Here is an 8,597-nt window from a genome sequence, read left to right as displayed (position 1 = left end):
ACTTCGTTCAATTTTGAACGCAGTTTAATCTTCAGTCAACTCGTTTTGCTTTCCTCCAACTTTACCTTCGTTCCGATCAACTGAACGTACACTTCGTGCGTGTTAACTCAAATTAAATTTGTATCAAGTAATGTGATTGGTGCACAGCTAATGAGTGTGACAAAAAGAGGGAAAGGTTGGGCAAGATTGGATAATTGGCATGGGTAACGAATCCCGGAAAAAATCTGGACGGCAATAAGTTTTGAGGTAATTAAGTAAAAACATTAAAAAATATTTAAATAATCTTTATTATTGTGAAATAAATCGGAATTTAAGAATATGTATAACAAATAAAAAATAAAAATTTGAATAACTACTTAGATGTAATCGAATAAACTTAAAGATAACCTTAAAAGTCAGGCGGTATGTCTCATTTCATCAAATAATTTTTAAAAAATTCTTTTTTTAGAATTTAGTTTTGTTTATGAAAATATGGAGCAAAATAAAAACGGAAGAACCAAGAATCGGAGAAAATGCTTCTCATTGAATTAGTGCATGAAAGATATAAAATATTAGAAAATAAAACAACAAATACAGTTTCTGTGAAAGAAAAAGTTAGGGAAGACTTGAGACTTAATTTCATGTCCCGTTCCAATGAAGTTTCACGATGTGTACAATTTCTAAAAACATGTTGGGACAATATGAAAAAGTGAACTAAAAAACAATATGCTGAGAAGAAACAATCAATTTATAAAACTAATTGATGTCTATTGGCATTTACAATCAAAGAAAAGCAATAAAAGATTGATGAATAAACTATTAGATTCTATTATTTTATTATATTTTTTAAGCAGAGGACAATATAAAGCTATAAGTGATCCAGTAGCTGAGCAAGTATGGAAAATAATAAGACCGTCAGTAGAAGGCTTATCGAATGTTTTTGATAATGACTGTATCGAAGGATCTCAAAATATGAATTATATGATATACTATATCTTATTTTATTTCTGTAATATTTAATTAATGTCAACAGATTTTTCATAAATTACTAATCTTGAAATGTAGTAATGTTTTAACGTTATATAATTAATTTATTCCTCTTATATGCATTTCCTATTGTAATGTTATTTTATTTACTTTACAGTTTTGATAAAAATGTGGAATTCGTAGAAGAATAGCTGGACTACTCAAATGAAAATATTATAGAAGGAGAAAGCGATATAGAAGAAGGTTGAAGATGATAAGGAAGAAGACATAGGTGATACGAAAGATGATGGTGAATTTAACATGGATGAACCAGTATTAAACGTATGTTTATAATTACATTTACTTATAATAATGAATAAAAAATCTTATGAGTGTATTTCAGAATGGACAGAATGGATAGCCATTAAAAAGATAAAATTAAATAAAAAGTTAAAATTAACGAAGATCCTTATTCTTGATAAGTATCGGTATAGTCGTTATAATGTCATCGATATTGTTATGAAGAGTTAAAAATAAACCTTTTAAAATTAAATTTGAGATTAACTTATTTTTTAAATAAATTAAATTTTGAGTTCAACTAAAATTAACTGATCTTTCTTCAAATTATTAATTTGTTTTTCGCATGTACGAGCCGTTATCTATATCTTATGTAACGGCTCGTATATGCTGAAGCGAATTGATAATTTTAAGGAAGATCAGTTACACGACCAAAGTAAGATAGAATGGATGTATTAAATCTTACGTAAACAATGTTTTATATATGTATATTAAATGAAACGCTTTGGCTTTATTCATCTTTTTTCAATCGTGTCAAATTATATTAATTTTAATTTCTTGTTATTGAAATGTTAAATGTGACGAAAAGATATGGAGCTTGGGCTGCCGTGTATGCAGCTGTCATTTGTTATCGCGGATAATATTGAATTTTTATCTGTAGTTAGGTAACTCGCGTATAAAAAATCGTAATATTTCGACGTAACAATCCTTTAATAATACTTTTATATTTTTACCTTATTTTTATCTGCATTCTGGCCAATTTGAAGACTGCGAATAAATTTATAGAAGCACCATAAAATTTCACCTTAATTTAGAAATACATTTATGGATACAGATATAAAAAAAAATATAATAAAATAATTATTAAAATAAAATATAAATGGTAAATAAATAAATATATAAAATATGTGAAAAGAACAAACTATAAAATAATATAAATAAATAGTAAATAAAATAAAACAAATAGTAATCGGGAGTTAGGCTAATAAGAGTCAGCGCGGGTAAAAGTACGCAATCGTATTAATATTATACAAATTATTTATTCATCTTTGAATTACGAAAATGAACAAACGTTTTGACTCGCTTTGGAGTCATCTTCGCCGTATTAAAAATCTTTTAAAGTGTGCCTATTATGAAGAGAATATACTTTTTCTACAAAATCCATGGTAGTATTTGTATTTTTTTGAAAAATATTCCTATTCTAACCTAACTGGTAGTATCTTTAATTTTTATATAAAACCCACGTGGTACTATCTCTTCTCTGTATTGTCATTGAAAAATCTTCCTATTGCAAAAATTCAAGTGATAGCGTCTTTAATTCTCATTGAAAAATTTTATTTCAACTCAAATGGTATTTCAACATTTAATTTCAAAGAATTAAAAAGGAAACAATACAAAATGAGAAAATTTTATTGAAATAAAAAATTTTTAATGTACAAAAACATGGCGCTGCTAGATAGAAAAAGCAATGAGAAGAATTGAATAATTTCTATATAAAACCTAATTGCTTGTACTATCTTCTTCTACTACTTCTCTGTATTGTTATTGAAAAATCTTCCAACCCAAGTATTTAATTGAAAATAAATAACATATTAAAATTTTGTAATTTATTTTAACCTAAATAATTTATATGTTAATAGAAATGAGAACATTTTATTGAAATAAAGAGTTTTTTCATCTTTATTTTTTTAAGATCCAAGTGGTGGTATCTTAATTTGACTTATGATGTTACTTAAATGTTAATGAAACTAAAACTTATTTCATAAATTGCTTTTATAATGCATATTTTACAAGTGTTACATTTATTGCATTCTTTCTTATGTCTTTTCTGCTTTTCCTATTTAGCAGAGCCATGTTTTTGTACATTAAAAATTTTTTATTTCAATAAAATTTTCTCATTTTGTATTGTTTCCTCTTTAATTCTTTGAAATTAAATGTTGAAATATCATTTGAGTTGAAATAAAATTTTTCAATGAGAATTAAAGATGCTATCACTTGAATTTCTGCAATAGGTAGATTTTTCAATGACAATACAGAGAAGATATAGTACCACATGGGTTTTGTATAAAAATTAAAGATACTACCAGTTGGGTTAGAATAAGAATATTTTTCAAAAAAATACAAATACTACCATGGATTTTGTAGAAAAAGTATATTCTCTTCATAATAGGCGCACTTTAAAAGATTTCATGCATTTTTTTGAATAAACGTATATCATGTTTATTAGACGTATATCATGTTTATTAGATAGCACAATTTCAAGATATTTATATTAAGTAAATACCACTTAGGTTGGAATAAGAGATTTTGTAGAAAATATTAATTAATACATATTATTTGGGTTGAAAAAATAAAGATTTTTAGGTGCGCGCACACACATAGGCGCCTTTTTTTATCTTTTCTTTCAAAAGGTAAATACCACTTAGTTTTATATATACATATATATATATATATATATATATATACGATTAAATTATGTACCTGATCTTGCTTTAGAATTATGAATATTATGCATACGAGCATCCACCGTATCGTTTTTATATAATTCACATGACATGTACTCTTCCATAGCTTTCATGAAAAACGGATTGTTCAAAGTTGACAATTGTTATATTATATTTTTTTAAATATCGGCATCGTGTTCTTGTAATGATATTTTATTATCTATTTGCAGCGCAATGTCTGTCTCCTCCACTGACGGACTATTTAAATATTTCTGATCATAATTTATTTTGTAGCTCAATGTTCAATGCAATCTTTATGTCTGCAATAAATTATAATAAAATATATAAATTCATAATAAAAAAGAATAAAACAAAGCTAGTCAGAGACTTTTACCAAGATTATTGTTAATAACGACTGACGAATAAAGATCAGGTTAAAGAACCTGTCACGACGGATATGATGATGATGACAAAATGACAAGAAGTACTACACCACATACACCACAAGTACACCACAAGTCGCATACAGCTGATTGATGTATGCCAGCGCTACTCGTGTCGAAAATATGAAAGGGAGAATTCCTGAGGGCGACGACGACGTTTCTTAAATGAAATGTAGAATATTTAGACTTTGCGTCGCGATATCTCCGCTCGTAGGGCATAGAGAGAAAAATAGAAGCACTTTTATTATACAAGTCGGGGCTAAGCTATCGTTTGAGACTACTCAGAACTTGATCGGTTCAGCCATTACTGAAATCTGATAATCTTGCGTGCTTGGAACTCGCTGACTCGCATAAAAGAGGGTCGGTCTGCGACTCGCTTCTCCTACATAGGCGCGAGTCGCGACCGCGCCTCTAGATATTCTTATATATAGTTATAAATACATATAAGTTTATGAAATAAGTATTATATAGTGTTACTTGTGATAAACAACTATTTGTGATAAATTGTTTTACACATTATTGTTTGTTAAAACGGAAATGAAGAACAACAAGAAGATACTAATCTATATCTTATAGCATCTTGGAATGAAATATTTAATTATAGTAATATGAATCCTAATACAATAACAGAATTCATATTGCTATAATTAAATACGCCAAGATGCTGGAAATATAGATTAGTATCTTCTTGTGGTTCTTTATTTTCGTTTTAACAAACAACAATGTGTAAAACAACAATCTAGGATTCATATAGTACAACCAGTGCTCATAGAATTATTCGCTGTGTTACAATTACCAGACTTCGACTACATTTCATAAAATTTCCTACGACTAATAATGAAATAAAGATGGAACAATTAGAATTTTATAAAATCTCTCGATTTCCAAGAGTTGTAGGCTGTATTGATTGCACACACGTTTGCGTTCAGTCGTTTGGTAAGCAGTTATATTAAAAATTTCTTTATGGTTTATTTAAAATATGTTTACATATGTAAAACTACAAGTCTAACTATTAGATTTTACACTTGTTTTACTTATATATTGTAGGTACTGAGAATGCAAAACTATTTAGAAATAAAAAGGGATATTTTTCTTTAAATATGCAAACGGTGACAAACAGTAATTTAGAAATAACTGATATAGTAGCTCGGTGGCCTGAATCGGCACACGATAGTACTATTTTTAATAATAGTCGATTGCGTAATACATTTAAACAAGGGGCATTTAGGAATGGACTTTCATTAAGAGATAGTGGTTATCCTGTAAAATCTTATTTAATGACACCATTGCTATGGGCACTGGTTATACTATAATTAATAATAAAACTGTACAAACTAAATTTTAAGTATGTCAACTGGTACAGTACAACACTACATTTTAATGTTTTTGTTCAGTAAATTTTTCACAAGTTGTAAATTTACTTATGTATGTAAAAGGAAAAATATATTCTTACATAAAAAAAATAATATAATATATTATTTAACAATATAGTTTATTATTAGATAATGTGTGTGTGTGTGTGTGTGTGTGTGTCGCGCTGCGTGTGTGTGTGTGCGTGTGTGTGTGTGTGTGTGTGTGTGTGTGTGTGTGTGTGTGTGTGTGCAAGCGCGTGCGCGCTATATATATATATATATATATATATATATATATATATCTTTAATTAAAAATGAGATTTCAACTAAATATAAGTGCTAATGTTAAATAACATACAAAAAGCGTTAACATTGTCATCCAATAAATATATATATTTTTATTATAATTAATTTCTTAATAGTTTTTTGCTTACTGTATAGATTGCACCTATGTTCGACTTTAATTGTTTGATAAGTAATTTAATTTATTTCTTTATTGTTTATTTAAAATATCTAATCCATAATTCAGGTTTCCATAATTCAAACTTCAGTTTTCACTCGTTCCACGACAGAGATGTAATCAAAAAATAAATTTTATTTATTTTTTATAAATAAAACTTTATTTTGTTGCTGGTACAATATTTTATAGTTTGTTCAATAATTGCGTATTTCTTCTAGCATTTTTTTTTTATTTTAATTAGCTTATAATAAACTGTAACTGTACAGAAAAGTAATTATTAATATATTCCTAATATTTTGTAAATAAATTATATACATTTTTTTTACCTTTGAAAATAGTTGTTAATAAGTCTTCTTCTCTCGATTGCATTATCATTATTTCTGTTATCTGCATTTTCAGGAATTCATATTGCCATAATTAAGTATTTCATCCCGAGATGCTGGAAGATTTAAATTAAGATCTTCTGGGTTTTCATCTCGATTTTGCCGAGCAATGTTATGTAAAACTGCAGTAGTTATTATTATAACCACTACTTTGTCCAATCGCACACGTAGCACTAATGCTAAAATTGGAAATCGTCTTTTCCAAACTCCGAAAAGGCGCTCAATTATATTTTGAGTACGTATATGCGCTTCCCTGAAAAGTCCATCCCTGAATGCCCCTTGTTCAAATGTACCTCGGAATCGACTATTATTAAAAATGGTACTATCGTGTGCCGATCCAGGCCACCGAGCTACTATATCAATTATTTCTAAATTACTATTTGTCACTGCTTGCACATTTAAAGAAAAATATCCCTTTCTATTTGTAAATAGTTCTGCATTCTCAGTACCTACAATATATAAGTAAAACAAGTGTAAGGTCTAATAGTTAGACTTGTAGTTTTACATATGTAAACATATTTTTAATAATCCATAAAGAAATTTTTAATATAACTGCTTACCAAACGACTGAACTCGAACGTGTGTGCAATCTATACAGCCTACAACTCTTGGAAATCACGACAGATTTTATAAAATTCTATTTGTTCCATCTTTATTTCATTATTAGTCGTAGGAAATTTTATAAAATGTGGCCGAAGTATGGCAATTGCGTTTGTAACATGGTGAATAATTCTATGAGCACTGGTTGTACTTACTCCAGCAAAATCACCTGCAGATATTATAAAAGATCCTGTTGCAAAAAATCTGAGTGTTAAAAGTAATTGCTGCATTGGAGTTATAGGATTATTTCTGTAAAAATATATTAATTAATGGTTTTCTTTGGTATATAATATGTATAACTTTTTATAATTATTAAAAGATAATTATTATAATTATTAATAAATAATAATTATAAGATAAGATAAATAAGGATAATTATAATTATAAAAAAATATACATGCCTATTAGATAAAAATGTTAATTCTTCTTCTATATTATTTAACACTAATAAAACGTTGTTTTTATTTAGCCAAAATCTCATTTTAAATTCTATTTCATCTAAATCCTCGAAATAATTCATACGTAATTTAAATTTTTTGTGTCTCCTATTTATATATCTTATTATATTTTCATCATCAGATGATGATAAAATATTATATGTCATAATGACTCCAAAACTAAGAATAAATACAGATGACAATATGCCTAACTTCAAACAATCTCAAATGTCGGCGTTTTGCGTTATCTTCTGCTTAAACGCCGATCAAACCCAGCAAAAAATAGGCGTTCAGAGTGAACGCCGTTTAACTCATTTGAACTTTCAGTAAAAACTTAGTTAAACGCAAAATGTCGTTGATTGGAGTTTAAAGTGGGTTCAAATTTTGAACCACGTTAGAGGAAACGGGCATTAATGGCCGGGACGGCCGGGTTAAGGTGCCTACTGATAGACGCGGCAAATGCCGCGCGCGGCAACGCGGCAGTTCAGAAAGAACTAGATCTAGGGGTTTCTGAATCCTCCTGCGTTGCCGCAAATAAAGGCTGCATTCCGAAATTCACTGCCAGTACTGAAAATCTATAATATACGTAACGTGAACTATAGATTTTCAGTACTTGCAGTGTATATCGGAACGCAGCCAAAGTTGGATTAGTCCAACTTTACTTGCGGCATCGCAAAAGTGATTTCAAAAGCAAAATTTGAAAGGTTGTAACGATAGCCGAAGTGGATATGGAGATTCCAAAAGTTAGTAGATGTTTATATTTGTGTGTAATATAGAGTTTTATACTAAAATGTTAGTTAAGATAGCAATTAGGAAAGTAATATATATATATATATATATATATATATATATATATATATATATATATATATATACATATGATTGTTTATAATCATCAAGATTGGAGATTAAATATACCCAGTCAGAACCCATACAGCACAAAAATTCCAATAACATTGCAGCAACGTTACTAAATTTTCCGCTGAATCTCTACATTCTCTAACGTTACAACCGTCCATATATCGACTGTAAGTCGACTCATCCAAGTCAAGCTTTCAAAGTTGACTGCAAATCGACTTTGCATAGACGTCTGCAGACATCCTTCAAATGTTGACTTTAATATGTCTAGAAAAAGGCATGCGGTCCCGTGGTGCTGTATGCATCATAGTATTGTTAAGAAACATAAATATTTATATCAATAGACAAAATAGGTCCATATATGAAGAAACCTCGATC

At 28.5% G+C, this 8,597-nt stretch overlaps 1 pseudogene; it reads right to left on the bottom strand.

Moving 5' to 3' along the window:
* Nucleotides 1-6,134: 6,134 nt before the first annotated feature.
* On the bottom strand, nt 6,135-7,259 carry LOC113002751 (annotated as a pseudogene).
* Nucleotides 7,260-8,597: the final 1,338 nt, after the last annotated feature.

This window comes from Solenopsis invicta, chromosome 12, assembly GCF_016802725.1.
Source record: "Solenopsis invicta isolate M01_SB chromosome 12, UNIL_Sinv_3.0, whole genome shotgun sequence".
Taxonomy (NCBI): domain Eukaryota; kingdom Metazoa; phylum Arthropoda; class Insecta; order Hymenoptera; family Formicidae; genus Solenopsis; species Solenopsis invicta.
Note: the sequence above shows the minus strand (reverse complement) of the source record. Positions and strands in the feature narration are given on the sequence as shown.